At 38.6% G+C, this 26,107-nt stretch overlaps 1 long non-coding RNA gene across 1 annotated transcript in view; it reads left to right on the forward strand.

The window, feature by feature from the left end:
* Positions 1–22,636: 22,636 nt before the first annotated feature.
* LOC123984409 overlaps positions 22,637–26,107 on the forward strand; it is a 9,698-nt gene continuing 6,227 nt past the window's right edge. The window contains exon 1 of the long non-coding RNA XR_006828440.1: positions 22,637–22,792. This is a non-coding gene — a long non-coding RNA (uncharacterized LOC123984409). The remainder of the gene's footprint in view (positions 22,793–26,107) is intronic.

A 26,107-nucleotide genomic window follows, 5' to 3' on the forward strand; every position in this document is an offset into this window, starting at 1 on the left:
GTAATGCAGTGACTGTATGCCTCCGGTCCTAATATGTAGCTGTATTTTGTCACTATAAGGATTCAACGTCTACCTCCCTCAGGGGGCACAGGAAAGCTCCTAAATGAAGAACAGGAACTTGCTATTTTCAACATGGTGATTGCTGACAAGGAAATAAAACCTTAAGGACAATCAGTCCAGAGTTGTAGAGGACAACCTTGTCTTTGGGAACATTGCAGCAATCAGCATAACATCCATTTCTCGGACTATAGCTAAACACAGAGTCCGAATGAAACAACTACTCAAACTTCCTTTTGAAAGGAACAGTAAGCGCAATACGTCCAGGTAAGGTTATGCAATACAGTCATTACTGTACTATACGTAGTGTGTTTTGCAGTAAACTACTCTATAAACCTGAAGTACAGTAGGACATACAGTAGGTATACAGCAAAGCATTTACACACACCATGTCTGATTACATACAGAGAGTCATGGATTTGGAGGCCAATCAAGTCCCACATGAAATGATCTACGTTGACAAGGCTGGCTTTAACTTGGCGAAAAGGCATCAGCGCGGAAGAAACATAATTGGAAAAAGGGCCACAGTTACTGTGCCGGGACAGAGAGGAGCCAACATCACCATATGCACTGCAATCTCCAACAATGGTCCAATCCTGCATAAATGTGAGATTGGCCGCTACAACACCGACCGCCTTATCTTGTTTTTAGAAGACCTGTATGAAAGACAGGTGCTAGAGGCAGAAAGGGGACAGGTGGGAGACCACTTGCCAATATATGTGATCACATGGGACAATGTGGCATTCCACCATTCCCGTGGAGTCACAGCCTGGTCTGATGCCCATCTGAGGATGATGTCCCTTTTCCTTGCCCCTTAATCCCCTTTCCTCAACTCCATTGAGGAGTTTTTCTCAGCCTGGAGATGGAGGGTTTATGACCATCGTCCACAGGACCAAATGTCCCTCCTGGATGCAATAGATGCTGCATGCCAAGACATCACAGCTGAACACTGCCAGGGGTGGATAAGGCATGCCAAAAGATTCGTCCCGAGATGCCCCGCCAGAGAAGATATCAGTGTGATGTGGATGAGAATGTGTGGCCAAATTCAGAAGACCGGGCAGATTAGAATATGACATTTGTTTCTGTGGCATATTCTGTTTGAATATTTTGTATTGTCTAATACTGCAATATAATACAGTAATACTGTAATTTTTGTCCTGTTGCAAATAGAGACTTTACTGCAACAATTCTGCCTTTGTTTTCTTTTTTTAATAAACCGTACATTCTATAAAGCTACTCTGAGATGGGTCATTCATCTTTTGTATTGAATTTCTGCAGCAATGGAAACAAAATACATGCCTTTACTAAACTCACCAAAACAAAAAATTAGAGAGGCTTCAAATGACACTATAGTGCAAAGCATGATCTATGATCAATACAATATAGTGTCTATAAGAAGCAGACCTGAGACATACAAAATAATGCAGTTTCTGTAATTCCACCTAATATTTGTGTTTTTATGACATTGGGCTATGACTGACTAAATGTTCCTGCTGGAAGAGAACATGTGTTAGTGTTTTGGAAAAATAGGACATGTTTGCTAAGGTTTGGTAGATATAGTGTACTTTGTTAGTGTATTATTGTATTTTGAAAATTAGTGTTGGAGTTTAGTTTACAATGTGTGATTTGGAGCATGAAGTTAACTGTTTTGCCAGTTGTCTGTTGTAGGTGTGTTGGTGCGTTAAATTAAATTAAAATAAAATTGTTAAAAGTATTGAAAAAATTGTCATAGCAATAGTAAAAAACTGTATAGGGAAAAAATCAGACGTTGACCACCCCATATTGCCAAAATGGCATGATCCTTGTTTTGCTGCGAAGCTTCGACTGTGATTGACAGTTGAATCAGGCTTTGTCCATTGAAGCATTGAATCTTCGACTATTCCGGGTAAGCCCTAACTATTTGTATTGGTAAACTATGGCTAAGGTTTGGATGACAATGATTGAAAATGCACATGGCTGCACTCTTTCTGTATGACATAGATTCATTTCAACAGTACAGACTTATACATTTCAAGGGATTGAACAGGATTCACAGTTACACATTTACTTTACGCACTGTAATTTGTTGACAGAGCATGTCATTGTGATACTTTTTACGCTGTTTTAACTCCAAAACCCGCCAATGTTGTTTCTCTGAGTCTAAGTGGGCGCCATCTTGATTATTGCGCAATACCTGCGATCTGCCTGCCTTCTCTCGAAATTTCTGCAGAGGAAACATGCCGCTTGAGAACACAAGGTGTTTTTCCGTTGGAGATACACAGACATGCAGGGTACCAAATGAAAGGTCTGCTCATCACCCATCATTGTGAGATGTTCCGTTCTCAATCTACAGGCCTGTAAAGCATGGGTATGCTTTTGGTGACAGGAATGTTGATGAATACTCACTGTTTTTATCAGTATTTCAATGTTATGTTATTTGGAACTTGGTTGTATGGACAGAATGAGTGTTTTAAAGATATCTACCAATAAAACATCAACATTTTAACAGTAAATATTGCCAAAATATGGACATTCGCCTGGTATATTTTGAAAATGTATGATAACTATTGTATTTTAGTTTACTTTCATCAGATTTACAGTTACAATTGCATTCTAGGAGTATTAGAAGATATTCAGTTGCATTATAATCTATCTTTTGATGGTTTTGGATTTTTACCAGGCGAGGATGAAAATATCAGATTTTTTCTTTATTGCATCTCCATGTAGTCTGCAAAAGTAAAATAAATATATTAACATACGTGGATTTATATTCCTTAGCTTCTGACTTTTCAAAGGAGACCAGAATTATGCATCTAGGCCAAATGGTTGAGGAGTTATTCCTGATTCATTTAGAAAGTCTTCTCGGAAGAGATGAGTTTTCAAGAGATTCTTGAAGTAAAAGATGGACAACCCTACTCTGATGGCATGTGGTAGCTCATTCCACTATCGTGGTGTCACAGATGAGAACAGCCGGGACTGAGATTGCTTTGTGTGTAGGGCTGGCAGAGCAAGGCAACGTTCATTGGAGGAGCGCAGTGGCCGTTTCATTGTGAGTTTACAATTTCCAGGTTAAGGTGCTAATAGGAATGTGTAAGTAAGACGTTATCCTCAATGACTTCATAATGTTATACAGTACGAAGAACTTTAATCTGTATACTGAACCAAGCCTGTAAGATTAAACCAGGAAGTTATAAAGATGAAATGGAAATAGGTATCACACTCACTTAGCACAGGTGTACATTTTGTATAAAGACTTTGGGTTACTGTAGGTGTAGTTTTTATACAGTTTATTACATTTGTTTGTGTTAGATGTTATTAGTTGCTCCTAAGATACATCTATAAAAACACACGAATGTATGAATGTTATTGATGTCTGAGCAAAGGCCTTTTGAATGGATGCAAATAAACACTGGCCACAGCGCTGAATTTTAATAGCAGGAATTTACAAGTATTTAAGTATCTCTATCGTCTAATTTATGAATGCGTGATGTTATGAGAGTGTGACATTTCAGGTAGGTAAATCAGGCACAAGAGGTGCACGTAAACAGCAGAAATGCAACCATATGTATATATATGTATCTGGGTGCTTGCAGATGTATTGTGGTGAGAGATTGTGTGTGTGCATGCAAACATAGGAATATGTGTATGTATCTCTAAACAAGACAGAGTCAGACAAAGTTCAACTGGACATTCTGTACAGTAATTCCAACCCCAGCGGCAAAAGCAGCACAAATGTGGAATCATAGTGGAATATCTGACGCGTCCTCTCATTTGAAATAAAGATACATCTGTGTCTCTAACCAGGAAAGAGCTGAGTCAAGAAAGTCCAATGAAATGTTTGTTTGTGGGTGCAAGCGTGTGTATATGTGTGTGTTTACACGTGACATGATAGTGTCATAGTGACATTGAAATGAAGGTCATTTTACTGTACCTAATAATCCCTGTATGTGTGTTGCAATGGGTAAGAGCACGGCAGAGAAGGCAATAGAGAGAGAATAGGTGAGGGAATAAACTGTGCATGTGAACATATTTTGTGTGTATTTTGTGTGTTACGAACATGTGTATCTGAAAGGCATAGAAACAAAAAAGAGGTTATCTGTCACAGCTCACTTGTGACTGCATGACAATAAGCCTGAGCAAATCAATGATTGGACCTGTCATTTGTGGATGAAAACCAGAAAGGTATTTAGTTCAGTGGTATTGAGTTTAACTTTGGTCTGTCAACCTGTCTTTCACACTCGGTGCCCTGATGAGCGGCTGAAATTAGTCATAATCACAACACTGACGTCTCTGTCTCCAACAGCTATGACACCACAGTGCTCTGTTCTCCCAGTTTAGTGTGGATTTAAGTCAGTGCACTTTTGTAAAATGTGTGGCCATACATACATCATATGCCTATGGGTGCGTACAGGTGTAGTATATGGGTGCAGTGGTGTGCACAGCCTCCTAAAGAGACAGGGGCAAAATGAATGAGGGGTGCATCTTCCGTCTGTGGGCTTAGAGTTAATTTTGCCTTAAAGGAAGAGTCTGATACACTATATGTTCCTCGCTAATCCCATGTAAACCAAACCAAACCAAAACCACAACGACTTGATCCTACTAAGCAGTATTGCCTGTCTATCCAAAGCCTAATCAAGCTTATTCCTCTTTGCCATAAAATCTCCATTGTTGTCCAAAAACCATCAGAAACACATAAATAAGCCACGTCGTTGCACTGGGTGACATGTTCATTCATTCATTTCATTCATGATGTAAACATAAACTCCATGCTCCAACCGTACATTGCCATAAATTCTGTTGTAAATACTATCACATCTAATCAGAGGAATAGAATAGAATAGTCCCCAATAAATGCATAATGTACTTTGTCTTAGTTAAGTTTACTAAACAATACAGTGTCTAGCCGTTATGGTAAATTGGGATTCTAAAGTCCACTTGTGCTGATGAGGGTGGCATTTGGACCATTTTAGTGCCCCTTTGTTGTGAGATTTCAGAAGAAATAAGCTCTGAAGTGTGCTTTCATGGTACAGACTGATCCTGGCTAAATAAAGGTTTTCTAAAATTATCACTTTGGTGATCAGAACAAAAAGGAAAGGGGTACCAGCTCTCTCCACCCTGTGCACATCACTGTAAGGGTCTTAGCATGATTTGTAAGTTCAATTGAGTTTATACATCTACCTTTAAACATATGGAAAATCATGGGTTAATATGTCTGCATGCATGCACATGTGTATCCTTCCATGTGCGTATGATGAGAAGCCTGACAAAATGAAAGGCGGCGAGCGAAGCAGGGTTCAGTACAGGCCAGACCTCTAGCCATAATCAGGTTACATGATTAATGAGGGGGGGAAATGGGCTCATGTTGTATTAAGAAAATGTGTGTTTGAACCCAAAGCGGCGGGTATCAGCAGCCTAATGCATCAGCCATCGACTGGACACCTGAGATCCACGGTTTGCTGCGCTGTTAGCTCGGTCCCAGCGGACAGACTCTGCATCGATTCTCCCAAAACTCCCTCTCGTTCACTCACTTTCTTCCTGTTTCTCTTTTTTCTCCTTCTTTTTTTCGCTCTCATGTCCTTCCATGCTTTTTCTTGCATTTCTTTCACACCTCCTTTATTTCTTTTAATTACAGCCTTCTTTTCTCTCTTTTCACTTTGCTCTTTTTCGGATCCTTAATCTGTCTTCCTCCTCTTTCCTTACCTCTTTTCTCCACTACCCAGCAGCCTCGCAGAGTTTGCACACACACAATGCACAATAGCATCAGTGTTTTCTGTGTCTGTTTTTTTGCCTCTATGTGATTTAGGTTCATTTCTGGCATTGGAGCGATGGCCAACACTCAACCCTTTGCAACCCAAACATTAAACAGTCATTTAATCTCTGTGACTCGTGGCACTGCAGGCTTGTCTGATATATTAGCTAGTGCTGCCTCATCCAATAAAGACTACGTCCACTGTAGTAGCAAGAACACTACTTTCTGGCCTGGTTTCCATGACAAGACAAAGGCTTATTCATTATTCATGTCCCTAAGTTTCCACTAAAAAATCATTAGACAGTTTCTGTGTCAAAACAAGATTTACTTTGTAAGCAGGGATACAGTTTTACCTCAGCAAATAACACAGTGACAGTTACATTTTGACACAGCTCTTGGCCTAGCTGAGTGAAAGTAGCTGTTGTGTTATTGCTGGGAGCCAATTAGACGGCATCTGCGGTTCTTTGAAGCTGACTGTATCTTGACACTCTCTGGGGAGATGAGTTGTTATGTGCACAGTAGCTGTAGCACATACACAGGAGCTGATGAGTGATCATTCTGGATTCAAACACAAACACGGCTCTATTCATTTTCCCCTAAAACAATATTCAGGGTTTTTTTTTATCTTATCAACTGCCGCAACTGTGGTGCACTAAATTGTGTTACCTGGCTCTGCTGTGTTAAAGTGGCTGTTGAATTTAGTACAATGAGGGAAGCAAAAGTAGCAGAAGTGTCCTTTTGGCAGCATCAGGTGTATTTCCTTATAAATGAAAAGTAACGGTGTTCAGGAATATAAATAATGATGAAATATAGATTGATTCATGATACAAAGGACAAAGTTGAATTTTCCCTCCTTGTGGTGTCATTTTCTCTTACTTCCTCAGTCATGTGAATAAGCCAGATTTATGAATAATCAGAGTGCAGTCTGTGTTTGCTCTCCTCAACTGAACCATCATCTCAAATGAGATAGTTTACTCTGAAAAGTTCAGTTACTGACTCTAACAAAGGAGAAGTATAAGGCGTTCATTAAAACAAAATAACCCCCGGCTCAGAGAATCAAAGCAATAAAGCAGACTGGATAAATAAATAAATGAATGAAATGAAGATCATGGAGTCAAGTCAGAGAAATGGTGAAGAGACCACAAGAAACCCTTGAGATATGGAAACAAACCTGCAATATATAGACAAACGATTAGCGTACCATGTCATCAGTAAAGATGATTCATTGTTGTAGCATTGCACCCTGATATACACACACATGCACACACAAACACACACTAAGGATTCTGCAAAGACAGCAAGGAAAATATCTGTTTTGAAACTATTACCAGTCATATTTTCATATTTCCTTCCCCCCGCTGTTATAATTTTCTCCCGTCAAACAAATCAAAACGCCAAGACCAAACGAAGGCTGTGGGAGCGGCTCAAATTTTCCACTGTCAGGTTCACAAACGTGCTACTCTTACAAACAGGCTCTGTGCAAGGAGACATGACCTGAGTGTGTTTGTGGATCTGTGCACTGTGGCTGTGCGTGCGTGCGCGTGAACTGTGGCTATGCACGTGTGCGTGCAAGACGGCTCTTACTGTTTGAACTGTACTAATGTCTGCAAATACATATACAAATTATATCAGATACCGTTCAGGAATTTTAAGAATACTTCTGTATGGGACAAACTAATTTTCCAAATTACTGTTCACAATTTTACACAACTTTTATTAAAATCGTTCAATGCAATCTAATCTATTTTCTAATTACTTGTATAAGCTAATATTGACGTAAAGTGAATTTTAAAATTAAGTGGTTAATATTTTATACTGTAGATTGACAGTATTGACATTTAAAAATGATGATTGATGCACATTGTAATGCTGTGTGAGTGTTTGTATAATGTGGTCGAAATGTAGTTTAGATTTCATGACAAGTGATTGTGTCTGGGCCGCAGATGTTTAACCACTTCGATATCGGACTTAAGTTTTTTATTCTGAACGGACTTTTTCAATCTGTTCAGTTACTGTAAAGGGGATGTTTTCATTCACTGAAGTGAGTTTTGCCATGAATTAAATATTTAATGTGTATGTTTAAATGTATATAATGAAAACAATGTAAATGATTCAATCATTTTTAAATTGCTAAAGATTGTAATTCATGTTATTAACAGGCAAAATGAAATCTACATTTTGTTGATGCTGTCCTCCACAAACCATCTGCCACAATAGTGGCAACTGAAACTAAATACATCAAAACAAAAAAAACTGGGATGATGAAGCAAGAGTCCATTTCATCTCCCAAACAGGATGGCCAGGCGATCCGCTGCCTTCTGGTTACATTTCCCCTCAGAGCGCCATCCGTCATCAAAAGGGTCAAGGGTCAGGAGATTCATCAAAACAGTTTGTGCAGTGTGAGGTACACAAAGGAGCCTCTCAGGATTAGAGATGGCCTGCTGTGTTTATGGCTGTCTACATTAAGACCTATCCCATCATCACCCGGGCCTGCATGGTGTGAACTCATCAACCATTCCAATGGACTGACATGGCAAACCATCACATACACAGCTCTCTTACTGCACTCCCTTTCTCTGCAGCTTTGCACACTCCAGAGGAGGGAAATAGTATTTAAGATGTACTTTAGTTACACTTTTGAGTACTGCTACTTTTCTGAGGATTACTTTTTTTCCCCTGCTGCTTGTATTGTCCTTTTTAGGCATTAACACCTACTGGAGGCTTACTAGAGAAAGGCACAGCTATGGTTGAAAAGATGAATTAGATTTTTAGGCTAACTTAGCAAAAAGACAATAATTTCATTATATGGTTGATACTGAACATGAACTTAAACAAGCAGTTTTTAATTGAAGTCCTGTGAGACTCTCTCACATGTTCCAAACTCTCTTGCGTTTTGAATTAACTTCCAAAGAATTGTTGTGTTTGTTTATAAGATTTCAGAACTATTTCCACTTCTGTCTCAACTAAAAAAAATGCAAGGATTAGAAATTTACTTTACAGAAAAACCAGCTCTATTCAGTGTGGCTGAAAGTATGTAAAACACACAAAAAAGTGCAAATCCCACTTATTGTCATCAGTGCTTTTTGCAGTGTATTTCCTATGTTATCATCAAAGGTAATGCAGCGGTGATCCTCTTGCTTTATAGCCTGGCCAGGATATCTAGTCACATGGTACTCATCCACAGACTACAGCTGATGCCTATTGTGTTTGACATGCGTTGATTGCTTGACAGCCGGTGTGGAAGAGGAACTTGCCCCAAGCATCCAAGTGACCTATTTAGCACATAATTTTGGTTTTCTGATTTTCTTTAATATGATGTTTGTCTGGGCTTGTGCTGCAAAGTCTAGAATGGGAGTTACCAAAACTATCTCCATGATGAATCTGTGACAAGCTTAAGTTTGGCTCAGCAGTAAAAAATATTGCATAGACAAAATGTCCATATCTATCCATGTCTCTCTTTCTTTCTGTGTTCTTGCCTAACGATCGTGCTGGCTCCATTAGCTGATGTTTTGACACCTGTAGGGGTTCGGGACTCGACGAGGAGGACTGTCAACGAGGGGCTTTGGTAAATCGAGAGATTATCCAAACAGTGGGACACTAGCTAATAAAAACAAGCCCTCCGTTCACTGCATTAGCGCTGCATTAGCGCAGAGGGTATGGAGAATGGGGACCCAGGGGTCTGAGTGATGCACAGTCCAAAGCTGTTAAAGGGATCTTCTGTAAATTATTAGTGATTTATTATAGGCTGTATTTATTAGATTAGTTACTGGAGTGTTTCCTTGTTTGAGGAAGGTGAGGAGGGGCTCGTAGTTCTGAGATACAGACATTTAGAGGCCTGGAAAGCTAAAAATGTTAATATAATAAGAAAAATGTCATATACTGTAAATGCATTCCATATATTCAGAAAAAACATTACAATTAATCAAATTGTTAATTGGCAGATTATTGAAGTACATATAATTATTTAGATACATTAGGATGTATAAAAAAAGACCAATATCTGTTACGATAAAGGAATTTTAAACATATCTACCGCTTTTAAACAGCTGAATTCAAAGGTAGATCATATTCTAATTCAATTTTCTGCAAAATAGACACACCTGTATCAGTTTAATTTTGCAAACACAGAACCTAAAAAATCTAGTTGAAACTGCTTTTGATGGGATTCTTGTATCCTAAGAACAAAAGATATATATCTATATTGAACTGATGCATAAGCTATTTTGTTTCCCTCTTGTCCAACCAATCATATCTCATTACAAATACAGAAAAATATCAATGACAGCAAGTGATAAAGTAATAATGAGGAAGCAGCTTGTTTTACAGTCGGCTGAGTTTTCAGAGTGTGTATGCTTCTGTTGGTGTGCAGGGCCAGAGAATACAGTAAGCACAGTATATTCCCAGCCGCAGTACAGCAGCCACACTCAGGGTGTGTACGCCGGTCATGGGCATAAACTTCAATTTCTAGCCATGACATTTATTAACTCCTGCAAATACAACAGCTGCTGTTTTTATTTCTCAAGGCACGGAAAATGAAATCATCTAATTTCCTTCACATAACCTTGGGTTTTTTGTGAAGTTTCTCAGGGTGAATTAAGGGAAAGGTTTCAATGTATTAAATCATTTATTTACACAGTAAAATGTCTCCTTTTCCACCAGTGACCAACACAGCGTAGGTGACTTAACACACTGTAATCCATTTATATAGTCAGTTAATATATGGGCATGGGGTTAAGGGTTTAATTTGAAGCAAATTAGATTGGCTAAAATAAATCTGCTTTATGTTTCTGACTAATACATATGCAGAGTTTTCACTATCCTCATGTTTAACTTTTACACATTTTGAGAGCTTGTGTGTAATATAAATTGTCTCCGATATAAATACATTACATAAATGTATTCATTTGTTTATTTAAAGATTTGCAAATTATAGCTTTGCATATATTGTATGAGCAGCTTTAATGCCAATAAAGCGAGACAGCATAATGCCATTAGGGTATAATTGCTGGTCTCTGAGGTGGTAAGGACACTGCTGGCAATAACACTTGGAGAGAGGGAATTTGCCTTTTATTAAAAACTGCTTTGGTGACTGGGAGTAAATTCATTATCTGACTCTATTAGCTGAGCAGAGTGGGAATAAACTACTGAGGAGGTACCACAAAATGCCTCAGGCAAATGTGTTTGTGCACTCTGTGTTATGTGTGTGCCTTGTTTTTTATCACGGCTCATTAGCAGAGAGTCTCTTTAGATTGACTGCTATCAGTTACCTCAGCAGAGGCTTTGCTTTCACTGCAATGTGAAATCAGATTGACACCCATTTTTAAAACCAGAGATGACTGCAAGATTGTCCTTTAAGGCAGATTTATGGTAATAAAATGGGGGGAGTGGAGGACGACGAAGCATCTTGCCTTTGTCATAAATAAAAATGTTTTAGGCCTAATCCTCAGTTTCAAAACAAAAAAGTTTTAAACTGTGATGGGGGATACTAAAATATGTGTGTATCTCGTCTTTTATGTTGTCTACAGTTACAAATACCATATGTTCAGACACACACACAGTTGCGCACGGTGTGGCCCTTAGTGATCATTTATCATAAATACATATACACCCATTTATATCAGGGGAAACAGGCAATCCTCGGCTCATCTTCTGCATCCTCCAATCCTGCTTGGATTTACAACACAGAGCTCATTTCAGCCCCTGTACATCCATTCCTCTCACACCACTTTAACCAGCTCTCTGCCTCTACCAGCCCGTTTCTTCTTATAGCCCATAATAATCCCCCAAAAAGCCTCTCCGGGTCTGCATTTCCCAACTCTCAGAGCAGAAAAACAATGGCAGCTCAGCGAAAAGTATAGGCATGCAGAGGAGATCAGTCAGTTTGATGAATGCATACACATCTGTGGGAGATTTACTCTGTAGATAAAATGAACACTTCAGGTTGTTTCTTTCCATTTTCCCCCCATACACTGCTGCAAGTTAAATTTTTATCTGAAAGACTTCTCTAGCAAGGATCTTGGACTGGACTGAGAATTAAATAATGCTAAACTTCATGACAAATTAACAAAGAAACTAAGTAAATACTGATGTCTCAAATACAGTTTAAAAACCAAGTCTCATTTCAATCTGTCTTCACATCATTTCTCTGATGTGGAAACTGTGTTAAAGGTGTTGACACTCACTCTCTTTGATCTGTGACTCCTAATAACACCAATGCAGGAACTGAAACTTATAGCACACCATTGTTACAGACAAGTTCCAAGTAATTGAGAACAATCTACAGTAAAGGTAAACTACAAGGCTACACCTTTACCAGAACACTTGTTAGGTTGAGTTTGTTTTGTCACTGTATCCAGCTCCACATAGAGTCACCCAGTAATTTAATAATACAGATAGGACAATGCAATCCTTATCTCTAAAGGTCATGCCAGCCTCAGGAAGGAGGCATTACAATGCTTAACTTAGCATGTCTCCTCTATGCTACTTTTCTGGGGCGGTGTTCCCTTAACCGTGACTGTGATGAGGAGTCTGGAGGTGAATAATTTGTTGGTGTGGCGTTGACAGTGGAGGTAGGAGCCTACAGAGGTTTAGGGACCAGACTGTGTGGGGTTGCAGTATTAACCCAAGGTCTGGCTTGAGTCGTAAGAGAGAGCTCAGAATGAAAAGGAAATCCATGAAATAAGGAATAAATCAGTCTGTGTGAGAAGGAGAGGAAGTGAGGAACAGAGAGAGAAAGACGTTTGAATATTATTCTTTATATTTAAGTGATTAAATCATAAGGAAAGCATATTAAATTTAAAACAAAAAAAAGGCACGGTGGAGCAATAGACCGTTTTATTCAAAAAACAGTGAAGAAACATGAACCCGTCAAACACTGGCAGCAGTTTACTGTAGTGACTCTTTGTGGCCAAAGCAGAAATAAATACCCGACATTTCTCAGCTTACGGTTTCTTATTTCTAACTATAAATCAGCACGATTAAACCATCATAAATACTTCTGCAATATTAAAGAGAGCCCTTTGTTTGTCTTTCAACTTAAAATTGCCTTCTCATAAAAGGAAGCTGCACATGAATGAGACAGTTCAGCATGAATATCTGGCAGGTAAACTGAAAAGTCATTGCTTCAGGTCGAAAGTTCGTCATTGTTCTCAAAGGATAATTATTCTGATGTGAATATAATTTTTGTTATATGTTGACAATAACATAGGACAAACATAAAAGTCATCAAGTCATAAGAAATATGCTGCTCAGAATGTATGTGAAGGTAAATGTAAAAAAAAAAAATTATTGTGGAAATTAAAGCCATTTAACATTTGCATTCAATTCTCTGTGCAAGGTGAGGATAGAATTATTAAAAATTTGGCTGAAAACAGAACTTTAATTAGGACTTAGTATTCTGAAAACTTCACACTTTCTTTAAGATTATATCATGTACGTTATATCTGATAAATGATTTATGGGACTATGGCCTGTTGTACTCTATATTTCAACCTTTTAATTAGGCTAAAATGACCCCCCAGGATTACATCACACAATTTCAAAATATACCCTGATTTAAAAGATTAAAAGATTTTATAATGCTGTGAAACACATATACTCCTCTGACAACTAGTCTGTTAGAATGTGGACCAACCATGTCCAACCATCACACTCACAAAAACACCTATTATTTTGTTTGCAGACACTTCCTGTACAATTGGCAAGAAGCATTCTACACCGTCGCAACTGACAGAGGACTGGTCACCTCCACCTATCCCACCATTTGGTGACACTTAAGTTGCCTGTCTGCTGTAGACACAGTAGGAGGAACACTTTTCTAATGGCTCAGACCTGTTGAGCAAGATTTAAAACTTGCTGTTCTGCACAGCAGTTTTCCCCGCTTCGCTGAGCAGCTCATTTGACCCCAATCCAAGTTTCTCTGTTCTGATGTTTTACATCAAGTTCTGAGACTATAAACTCTCTCAAAAGAGAAAAATTCAAACACTTATTTCTACTTTATTTTTTTCCTTTTTTGTGTTCAAGGGACAGGACTTTGTAAGGCGACTGCCTTCCACGTCGGGGGGCGATCAGGAACAGATGGATGGGGTGATGACCCTCCTCGGCAGGCGAGAGCAGCGGCGCAACTGCCACTCAAAATGCCAGTGTGTGGATGTGTGAGTGTAGATTTGTATGTCGGAGGACGATGGGGGGTTATGTTATGGCTCTGAGGGTGCTACGGCAAACTAGGACCCCATGATACGAGTGACTGACACTCCTCCAACATCTGTTCCACGGAAAACTCTCTCTCTTTCTCACTCGCTTCTCCACTAACAATCTCCCTGACTCTGTCTCTGTCGTCTCCCTCTCTGTCTCTTCCCCACACACACACAAGAGTTAGGTGATCTTTTCATTTTACAGTAAAGCCGAGAGGAATGGAGAAATTACATTAGGGCAGAATAAGATACTCCATGTATTATGAGGCTCTTTGCAGGGTTCTCTGCATGGTTGACAGAGGAGGCTGCAGACGGCACTGATGCCTTTACCCTTCTCTTCTCCTTCCTCCCTCGCCCCCTCCACCCCTAACCCTCCCTCCACCTCCACTCCTCGCTCGATGATCAAGTTTCTCTCTGTCCATCATCGGAGGGGGAGGAGGTGGGCTGTTCTGATCAATGGCAGGAAACCAGGCGATGGGAAGGGAAGACGTGAAACAGATAGGCCCCATAACCTACCTACCTACCAGGATACCGCAATCACTTCTCTCTCTCTCTCTCTCTCTCTCTCTCTCCATCTATTTCTCGCTCGCTTCTGTGTTCCTATCTGTAATTCAAACGCACACACACAAAGTCGGCCCAGTTGAAACACAGTCCAGACACCAAACATACAAACACGCATCTGACCGCAAACAAGCTGTAAAAAAACCCTCAAAAAATACAGCAGCACCTAGCTCCAGGAGTCTGATATGCCAACACACACACTCAACACTGCACAAAGCGTGTATAGCTTTCCCTTTAGGATGCTTGCAAACCTATTTACCTTCTCCTTATGGGAGAATAACTAATAAAATACAAAATTTGAATATAGTTTTCTCCCAGCTCTATGCAAATCTCAAACATATTGCTTTCTGTCTCCAGGGGGCCACGCATTCCCACACATGAATATGCTTAGACGTGCATGTGAGAGGGACATAAATGCATACACACACCTCATTCAAGATAGGTGTAATTAGAGCAGACAGAGAGAATAGCTATCTCGTTTGAATTTATTCATTTGTGGTATTTTTATTTATTTATCGCCACCATTTTATGGTGGACAACACTGCTGCTCTTTCCTCAAGGCACTTATTACCAAAACGAGTACTCACTGGTTATTTAACTCTATTCCTCTGGATCAAATTATGCAGTATTAGATCCTGGCTGAGTTATGAAAATAACACTGATAATACAATGGGAAAAGGTGGAGAATTCATGATATTAAACGACGGTGCTGAACATGATCTCACTGCTTTGTGTCAAATATTTCTTTAAAAACATTTCAAACAGATATGATGTGAGTACTCGCAGTTGTTCGTTTGACCGTGATGCATAACGTGCGTCCTTGAAGGTGTGTGTACACTTACATGTGTGCGCACATGCATAGAAATGTGTGTTTCTGATCTTTAAGCTGCAGACTACTGAGCTTTCTTGCCACCACAGCTAACTCTTAACTCCTGTCAAAACACGGAGCTTTAAATTGAATTAAGACTCCATGCTGCAGTCCCTGCTGAGCCCCCCAACCAACGCCTTTAACACCCTACACTGCTCTGGAACACACACACACACACACACACATATTAACATACAGTGTATTCCCAGAACTTTTACTTGCAAGTACATTTGTAGAAAGATGCACTTAGCATTAACATAAATCTCTAAATTTACACACACACCTAAATTAATGACAATGAAACTACAAACAGTTTTAAAAATAGCTACAGTAAACACACAGACACACACAGACACACATAGAGAGTACTACCAGAGAATATTTTAAGTAGGATGAGGCCAACTCAGCCTTGAAACTCTGTCACTGTTAATTCGCTGCAGCTGAAACAGAGACAAAGATATCTTTTGTCTGTAATGTTTTTGCCAACTATAGTCCAAAGATTTTCACTGCCCTGTTTAAAGATTTAAAATTATGTTTGGGTGGTTAGTTGTACTGAAATGTGTGTACTGATGGTATGTCCAGCAGGTTCGGAGGTCTGTGCTGTCACAAGGTTATCTTTTTTCAGAAATTAAGGGATCTTCTTGTCATAAAGATATTTAATGTACACACAAGCTGTTTAAATATGTTAATCTGTAATGTGTACAAGGTACTGCTTTTAAATGTATATTGTAATTTTTGTCAAAAAATACCCCACCAGTTTTTAACACAAAGTGACACCATTGGAGCATTTTATTTTTATTACAGAATATATTCCATAAGAAAACATACTCACAGACAACAAAAGACCATTGTTGATATTCAGTTACCTACAGTAAATGAAAGACACCCGAAATGTGAGCCGTGTGGTGTTTAACAACAGTGGAGATTTCAGCCAATAATTCAGCACACACTAAAGCTGGTTTATCTGTGTCTGTGCTTTGTCCACGGCAGTTTTGTTTCTGGTGCATAAGTGTAAATGTTCTGTGTTCCATCTCCAATTTGTTCTGTGTGTTGTTGGCAGTTCAAGTTGCTCTATTAGAAATCATGTTAAAGCAATATTGTCTAAGTGAGAGGGTCATTAATCATCACACTGACAAGAGCTCTGGACATTGTTGACGAGTAATGAGTGTGTTGCTAACCTTTAATACATTTGGGCTGCTGTTAGTCAGGTGGATAATTAGTACACTGATGATGGTACAAAAATATTCTGTATGCCATCAATTCTGGTAATTATGTGACATTACTCAACTGAGAGGCGCTATGAAAGGCAGGAGTTCTCTTTCTTTTTAAAGTTTGAATATTTGTCAGCTCCCACATGTTCAGAGTTTTGCAGCAGCAGCCAGGAAAATATCCCATCATACCTAAACATTTGTATGTGTGTATGTTTGTTTGTGTCCTGAATTCTGAACTCTCAACATTTACATTTTAAGAAATAAAGATCACTTGTTTAAGTAAATATTCTGAATATGTTTAATTTATATTGAAGATATACTTTAAAACATCATTATTTTTAAACATAAATTATTCTAGCATTACACATGACATACACATGAAAACATTATATATTATGGTGTGTATCGGCTACATGAATTTATGAATGAGCTGCTCTAGTCTGGCTCACACAAATGAGAGTTAAGTGGGGTGTGGGACATAACCTTTGCTTGGGGACTGAGCAAAAGGTTACTGCAGTATGTGTGTGCGTGGAGTATTGAGCAAAGGCCACTGCAATGCAACCTAACACCATCTCTTTGTCTGAGCAGCAGCTCACCACAGACTGCAAACCAGAGTGATTCACTCTTTTCCAAACACAATTCTTTAACAGTGTATACAATATAATTTTCATTCCAAATGACCAATACTGGCTACAACTACATGAGCTTAACTTACTTAACTATTAATAAGCAAACAAATAACATTATTTTTTTTGTAACAATATGACGTTTTAACTTTGCTTATATTTTTATTTCTTACATAAAAAAGCATGCCCCCTCCCCCCACATTTCAGTAAATATGTCTATATCAAAGAAGATTCTGTGGTAATGTAAAGCAGAGTTTGTGATGCTAAATGCATTTCATCACTAACAATAAAATTCACAGGTTTAATGAGCTATGCACAGTTCACAGGTTTTCCCCTAGAGACAAAGAAACAACAGGACATAAATGTTGAGACCAGAAAACCCCTCACCTGTTTTATACTGCTCTGACATTTAGCGTTTTGATTTACAATTTTGTAAAACACCTGTTGTATGTAGGGGAATAAAACAACAAAGATGTAAGATTTAAAATTACATACGTTTACATTGGATGAAACACTGATACTAAAAGAATTAAAACACATAGTATGGCTTTTAATTTTCCCACGCCGTAGTCAGGAGTGTGTTACAATATCTACCTTAAAATGTTTGCATGCGAGGCAGCTATTGTGTGTGAGTGTGTGTGTGTGTTTGTGTGTATGTATGTATGCACATGTGTTTTCCAACCCTCCAGAGACATGACAATTGTTTGTTGTGATATTGTAATGAAGCCCTCAGGCCCTCTTAAACTAATCAGCCTCTCTCTCACAGATAGATCAGTTGTCAGGTCTGTGGGCAGGACAGTGCAGTGTCTGCCTTTTGGCCTTCGCCTTGTGTGACACACATTGCCTGCCTAACACGTTAGCATGCAGCCTGCCCATCAATCAGCAAGTCGACTCTCCCTTTCCAAGCTCCAGCTGTTGTTTCTTGTCTCTCTGGAGGTGATGATGCATAAGCATCATTTTAAGGTAGTACAGCTCAGCAATGCTGCCAACAATTATGCAGATGGTATTTGAAGGGTTTGATACTAATGTTACATGTCTGTTTGAGTAAAGGTTGCTACTTGAAATGTATCAGTCAACAAATGAGTTTATATTACTGGGTAGTTATATTAAAATATAAGTCAAAACCTTTTTTATTTTTAAACATTTTTTATTTTTTTAAATTCATAGGGCTGTTGCCTCCCATGTATGCCTGACCCTCTTTTGCACAAAAAATTAATTTAAGTAATTATAAGTTATACATGAATAATAATCAATGCAGATTTACTGGACTCTGTTATTCATGAGTCAGAAAATCTATGAATAGTTGAATATGAAGACATAATTTTGATTTCTAATCTTTGTTAGAAGATTAATCTGTTTTTTAGAACAGCTATGATTTGATATCCATGAATTGTGTTATATATATACAATTATAATAGAATGGTAAGTTACATGTTTAGATAAGATATTTAAAATATTCAAATCTTTTTCAAAATAGACTTCATCCATATTGTTGTCCTCTCCTATAGACTAATCTAAAGCTTTGCCCTTTCTTGCTTTTCTCAACTGATTGAATCATACAAATGTTCAATGCTATAAAAAATAATAAAATAAATAAAATGTGTGTACATGTGTGAATCAGTTTAAAAACAGTATTTTTTAAAACAGCTGCACACCAGGATAATATATGGTAGTAACAAATGACCCTAAGATGTTACACACAGACACCAAGGACATCGTCCATCCACCGCCCATTACCTTCCGGAAGTTGTCTAGGATGCTGGAGGCATCTTTGGCATGTTTTACATACTTTCTCAATTTTCTTTCTGTTTCTCTATTTGTGTGTATGTGCAGTGCAAGTGTGTGGGTGTTCAAGAAACCTTGTGTGGTACATAATGGACACATTAAATTCCACACATCCGCCACGGGCCATGCACAAAGGCATAAACACAAAGGCATAAACACACGAAAATGAGAGCAAAGACATAAAAGTAAAAGACCTAAATGTTCCATGCAAAAAATGTATATATATTATGTAGAATTAAAATGTTATACCAATTATAAAATCAACTGTTTCCTGGCATGGATCAATATTCTGATACAAAGTATATAGTTGAGGACAGGTCAGCGGCTTATCAAGCTTACAAAACAGAATGAAGTGAAAGTTAAACAAAAACAACACTGTAAATTAACTCTTGTGAGGATCTGGGTCTGTGGCATACACCGTGTGTGTGCGTGTGCGCAGTGCTCACTTGTATGATGATGATGACCATGATGACTGTGATGATGATTGGTTAATTGCAGGCAGCTTGCAAGTGCAGTGTAGAGCTTATTTTGTGTGTGTGTGTGTGTGTGTGTGTGTGTGTGTGTTGTTCACAGATTGTAGTGCAAAGGGAGTGGCCTGCGGTGGTTGTGAGAGGCATGTAATATGTTTAAATAGGGCAAAGTAGTGTTTGGAGAATTGGTAATTACTTACATCCCTCTCTGGCCATAGAGACACTGTCCAGATTTCACCCCTCCACCACACAGACACTTCACACACACATACACTACACATGACATGAAACCCAGTCTAACACTCAACATACAAATAGTCAGTGTCAGTGAGTCACTCTGCCAATCAACAATCATCAACAGGAGCCAGCTTAAGAAGTAGACAGAGGACACGGGCTTGTATAGACAGTTTCAAGGAATTTGAAAGGCCACTTTCCCCCACTTTACATAGATCTGTGTTTCTTCCTGCAGGGCCAAAGCTCACCAAAGATGATCCCCATTGCCCTCCATCGGTTGGTTGCAGCACAACCTGGAACTCCACCCACCGCAATATAAAGCACTGCAGCAATGTATTTAATATTTGCAACAACTTATAGTCTAAATATCTATCTTTTCTATGGTGAGTTTAACTACTCAGGGTCATGACCACTGCATGAATATTCATCCTTTTCTCACAACGCAAGCAAACTGAATAACTAGAAATGTGTAAAGACTGAGATGTGGTAGTTTTTCAGCACATTGATAATTTGATAGCTCTACCACTTTTGTGTGAAATGCACAGCAATTACTAAAAAAATGCAGAACAAAATTCATATGTAACAATAATGCAGCTGTACTGAGCTGTAGAGAGAGCCGAGTGTCACTCATCCAGAATTGCTTGTAGGCTGTATTAGCTATTGGCTTCCTTTTCAAACCCTGGTCACACCAGAAAGTGGCTCAGCAAAGTTCTTTCACACGTCTTTGCAAAATAGGTGGTGCTAGAACCTTGGTGACATTTGACCGCTTTCATGGAAAGCTGAACTATTGAAGCCACTAACACATTAGCCAGCTAGGAACATGCTAATGCTAACCAGTCACAATAGCTTTTATAGTCACTAACAAGACAATACTTTACACAGTTTATTTAAGAAACAGACTGCTGTCTCATAACTGTCTATAAACCAAACCTCTTTTGTGGAACGGTCCATACCCTGGCAGAAGATTGTTAAAAAAAATGGACGGTGCAGCAAAGCTAATTAGCCCCAATAGCTTCTGTCTAGCCCTGTTTGGGACTATCTAGCCCTTCGCTCCACAAAGGTCACACGAACATGATACAAACAATTTGCATGGATTAATTTTTGCCCCCACAACCAATTCTACTGAAATTTCACTGTTCTAAATGCAAGTATGACCTTTAGGGACTTTAGGGTTTTTGCACCACCCATTTGCAGATAGTGTGGACACATCTTGATTCGTCTTGTTCTTCTCTAAGAAGAAAGTAATAATAAAAGTGTTAGTGTGCCATTGTATATGCGCTCATGATACAGGATGTCTTTGTATTAAAATAAGAGGCTCTGAGGGTGTTTCATCACTGTGTAGCAGTTGTAACTTTCACTCAACAGTTTGAGCATGTTCATCCATCCATCCATCGTCAACCGCTCATCCTGCGGGGATTGGAGCCAATCCCAGCTGACATCGGGTGAAAGGCGGGGTACACCCTGGACAGGTCGCCTGTCTATCGTAGGGCCACACATAGAGAAACAACCACTCACAATTTAGAGTCACCAATTAACCTATTCCGCATGTCTTTGGACGGGGGAGGAAGCCGGAGCACCCGGAGAGAACACACGCAGCAACGGGGAGAACAATAATAAAACTCCACACAGAAAGGCCGGGACGACAGTGCTAACCACTGCACCACCACGCCGCACCAGTTTGAGCAAGTTAATTATTTTAATTATACAAATTTGAGGGGAGACACTACAGGTGAATAGGGTATAAAAAACTAACATGTTAATAGATATTACCATACAGCTTCCTTAGTTGTTAATATAAATATCTTTTGTATTACAACTTTTTTTAAAAGTTATGTTTAAATATAAAAATGAGGCATTATCTAACAAAAAATGCGCTTATTTGGATACATTTCCAGAACAGAGATCTGAAGATTGGATAAAGTCAGTTTCATTTTGCTGACATATTAGAGTAAAGGTTTTTACAGAGGGAATTTTGGATATATCTTTTTTAAATCAGAAAATACTATCATTAGTCATGACATTTTCACAATGTTTTTAGAAATACATAAATCAGGCTATATATGATATGAATAAACCTTCAGAATACATATAGCAATGAAATTGGAAAGTTGTGGGATTATATGAATATACTGATTACATATAGCATGCAAATATATGTTGTATATAAAAGAATATACTGGGTACTCATAATTATGCAAAATATATTGAACAACAACTTAATATAAAGGCAGCTTAATAAGCAAATTTATTCTCAACATTATCTTAACTTTGACTACATGTATATAGCTACTAAGTTACATTAGGTTACGTGCTACTGAAGTGGAGATTTCTATCTACTACTATCAGCCTTCAAAGATATGCATTGTAAAATTCCATACATTTTGCAAGACACTACAGGTGAATAGGGGAGTCCTTGTGCTTGTGAAAAGATTCTGTTGGAGTGAAATATTGCAAAAGTTCATGGAATTGCAAAATGCAATCAATTATTATTAATTCATACTTTTAATCAATCATGGTTAATAAAATACTAATTTTAGAAAATTAAGTTGTACAGGAATTTAAACACTAAACTGTTCCTTGTCTCTTGTGCTGAAGGAACTAAAAAAAATCCTATTTTAAAACATTTTGGTGATATATATTACATTTTCTGCTTAATGTTTCCAAAAATTTAAATAAACAACACACTGACCTCCGAGCACAGACAATGAATTTAGAATGAAAGAATGTCTTTAATTCAGCAAAATAAACTGTGTGTGTGTGTGTGTGTGTGTGTGTGTGTGTGTGCGTGCGTGTGTGTGTGTTTTGGGTGAGAAGGTCACAGGTGGCGCCAAACTCGATTCCGGAATGAGCGTTTAACTTGACTTTCCACTGTCTCCCTTTTACCAGTTCTGGCACTTACTATAAGTGAGACATCGAGTCGTGACCACAATACCACATTCTGCGTAACAGGACCTTTTTCTCACTCATAATATTGACTCTGATAATGTTTTCATCACTATGTGGCAACTGCGGATCAGATGAACAGCATTCTGCACAGACCAAATACACGGCAGCTCCTGCGTGAGTAAAGGACAGAACGACTTATGTTGCTCTTACCTTTTTACCTCTGAATCAATAAAAGACACTCTTTCAGTTTTTCCTGACTTCAGAAGCATGTGTGTGCTGTTCGCTCTTCAAGAAGTGCACACTTGCTCTGCTCTTAGAGGCCTATCGTTTTGAGTGTTTCAAGAAAATGGACATGAAAATATACAGAATTGGCTGTAATTATATGTGAAGGTTTATTTAAGTTTGAGGGTAACTTGGAGAAAAAAGACAGACAGACAGAAATCCAGATGAGGGTCTTGTTTGCGTGTTAAGCAGAGTGGGTTAAGCCTGTGTGTGTGTGTGTGTGTGTGTGTGTGTGTGTGTTGTGTGTGTGTGTGTGTGTGTGTGTGTGTGTGTGTCTGCATTTCGCATTCTGGCTTGATGATGTTGTCTGGGCCAATCTGCCGAAGTGAATGGTTTGAATTTACTAGTCCACGACAGTCAAATTGTACTAATCACTAAGTAAATAGATACTTCCCCAAGCTATCAGGGCACACACACTGACAACCAGCCTGCAAGGAGGAGGTTGAGGGGTGAAAAAAAGAGAAAACTTTCACTGTTAATTGTTGTTTTCCTTTTTATTCCAACCTATAAACACCCGGTGTAATTATTCATAAGTGCCACTTTGATTCAGGCAAATTTGTTTGAAAGAAGCTTAAGGTGTTTCGCTTGACTTATTCTCTTACAGAGTTTGGGTTGTGCATGGAGGTTCTTTTGCTTGCAGCGTTTTCAGTTAAATTGAAGCTGAGAGCTGGGGGTTGGCTAGAATTACACACCTTGTGCCCCTTTCTGAATGACTTGCCTCTAATCTAACCCAATCTGGCTTTCTGCAAACCTTATGGTGCTATATTTCTTTACATGCGTTGGGTCTTAAGATAGGATAACAACTCATGAAGATAATCCACTCAAATGAATTAGATTTGTTAAAAAAATGCTTTCAGCTGAAGTGAATCCACCACCTCTTGTAAACATTTAATTAAAGTTTACAGTGGATTATGTCCTGAAATTGGAGTCTATCTTGATTTAAAAGCACAAACAAACGTGCATACTCATAACACAGGAAATTTGCCTGGATAAGCACGTGCAACAAGGCATTTATACCACATTATGTTGCTTTCCAAACACAAAACAACTATAATTCAACAGTCAATCAATCTTTCAGAACCACCTTTTACAGAGTTTTCCGATGGGCTCATGTTTTGAAATCAAATTACCTACACTGATCCTACACAGTGCCATATTAAAACTCAAAACATTGTCAAGTAATTTACAGCATCCAAACTCCCAAGTTTCCCCTGATGAAACAATTGTTGGTCATTCATAAAATGTAACAACGGAAATACTGTATATGTTGTTGGAAATCAAGGACTACTGAATATGGTCTGAATATGGTTCACCAGTGATTTGAACATTATGGTGTAGCTCAGGCCAAGTCAGCAACCCTACACCAGACTATAGAGTGTCTGTCATGTCTGGTTTACACTGGACTCATGTCTGGAACAGGAGAAGTGAGGATACTGTGACATACCGAAGATTGAAGCTCTCAAGTGGAGCAAGTGTCACACGGTGTTGGGGGGGAAATTACACAAAATGCCACCGAATACATTTGACACAGATCTGATGTTTGGTAATTTTGCCACTTTGTAATTCTATGAGGGAAAATTAATGAGCTTTGGCTTTGAGACAGTTTTGAGCATAAGCTAGAGGTGATAGTCAATGTGTGATGAACAAAATGTCATTACATGGGGAAAAATGAGCTGCAGGACAGTTACATTAATCAATTTTTGAAGTTGTACTTTACTGATGGTTGATAAAATACTGTAAAATTAAAGTGTGACTGAGCAAAATAGCTCACAAGAAGAATATAAACTTGTAAAATCTATTCAAAAAAATAAATTTGCATTCTTATTTTGTCTTACATATGCTTTGTCTTCCCATACTGTACATGATGGGCCGTTATTTGAGGACTCTCGAAGAAAAAAAAATCACTACAAGATCGTCTAGACACTTATGTATCAGATGTCCACATAACGTGGCTTATAGGAGCTACCAGTCTTCTTAACGTACCTAAACAGCAGCCACGAGCTTTACAGTCTCACATTAACGACAACACCGAATACCACAGCCTGCGTTTAAGCTGTAAACTGTAAATGAGGCAGCTCAGAGTGTGTGTTTGTGTGTGTGCAACAGTAACAGTACTAATAGCTTTTTAGCAGTTTGTAATAGAGACACGGTTTTTACTGCATGTGTACGAATGTGTGTGTCTGTTTGTATGAGAGTATGTGTGTGTGTTTATGGGCTAATTAGGATTGGAGTTACACCATAATTAGTTTTGTGGCATTCCCACAGCACAGCGTATCCTGTTACAGCTCATATGCATAATTAGGGAAAATAAACATTCAGGGCTTCGGTTGGCTGTTATGAATCTTTCAACGCTTTCCTTGTTTTCCCCTCTTACTCTACTCCCTCCTCTCTCCTCTTACTTCTCTTGTTTTGTCTATCTCACAAACTAACACATGATCTTTCCTTCCTTCCAGTTTCCCAGTGGTAAAAAGGTGAGAGCTGCTGCCTGAACTGTTTCTATCCCATCTACAGCAAAACACAGCTCTGCATCAAGACAAAAACACACACACAAACTCACACAGGGCATCTATAAAAGTGTAGACAGAGTGAAGACAGAAAGCAGTGAGTGTCCATAAAGATGTAATGGAGGATCAATTAACTTGTTTGTCACAAACACACCTCCCCATTCATAGTTAAAGTTTGGAGGTAAGACAGCTATCTTTTCTGGTTCTGATTTTAGTTTACATGTCTGGTTTTGCAGATAGTGTTAGTGAGCTGACTTACACACTTAAACTTACAACAGTGCCTCCTGTGGCACCAGATGGCAGACACTGTCATCACACATTTGCGATAAATATAAAATAGACGTATATAAATCCTAAATCAAATAGTCACTGTTGATGTGGGAATATGGTTACATTTTGCAGCTAAAAATCTAAGAGTAAAAATAAACATTTGTACTTCTCTGCCATTCTATTTCTCTCAGCTCTTCCTGAATGAGCAGAAAGACTTTTTTTTCACACTGGCGCTCCAGAGCAGACACATGATGTCAATCCCTCTATTTATTATGTTTATTTTGCTCTCTCTCTTCATAACATACTGGAAATGTCAGCCTCAGTTTCTAGCAATGTGTCTCTTGGCTTGACATTAAAAGACATGACAGCAAGGAGTGTATTTTTCCTCTGAATGTGTGTGTGTGTGTGTGTGTGTGTGTGTGTGTGTGTGTGT

Source organism: Micropterus dolomieu, linkage group LG15 (genome assembly GCF_021292245.1).
Source record: "Micropterus dolomieu isolate WLL.071019.BEF.003 ecotype Adirondacks linkage group LG15, ASM2129224v1, whole genome shotgun sequence".
NCBI lineage: Eukaryota > Metazoa > Chordata > Actinopteri > Centrarchiformes > Centrarchidae > Micropterus > Micropterus dolomieu.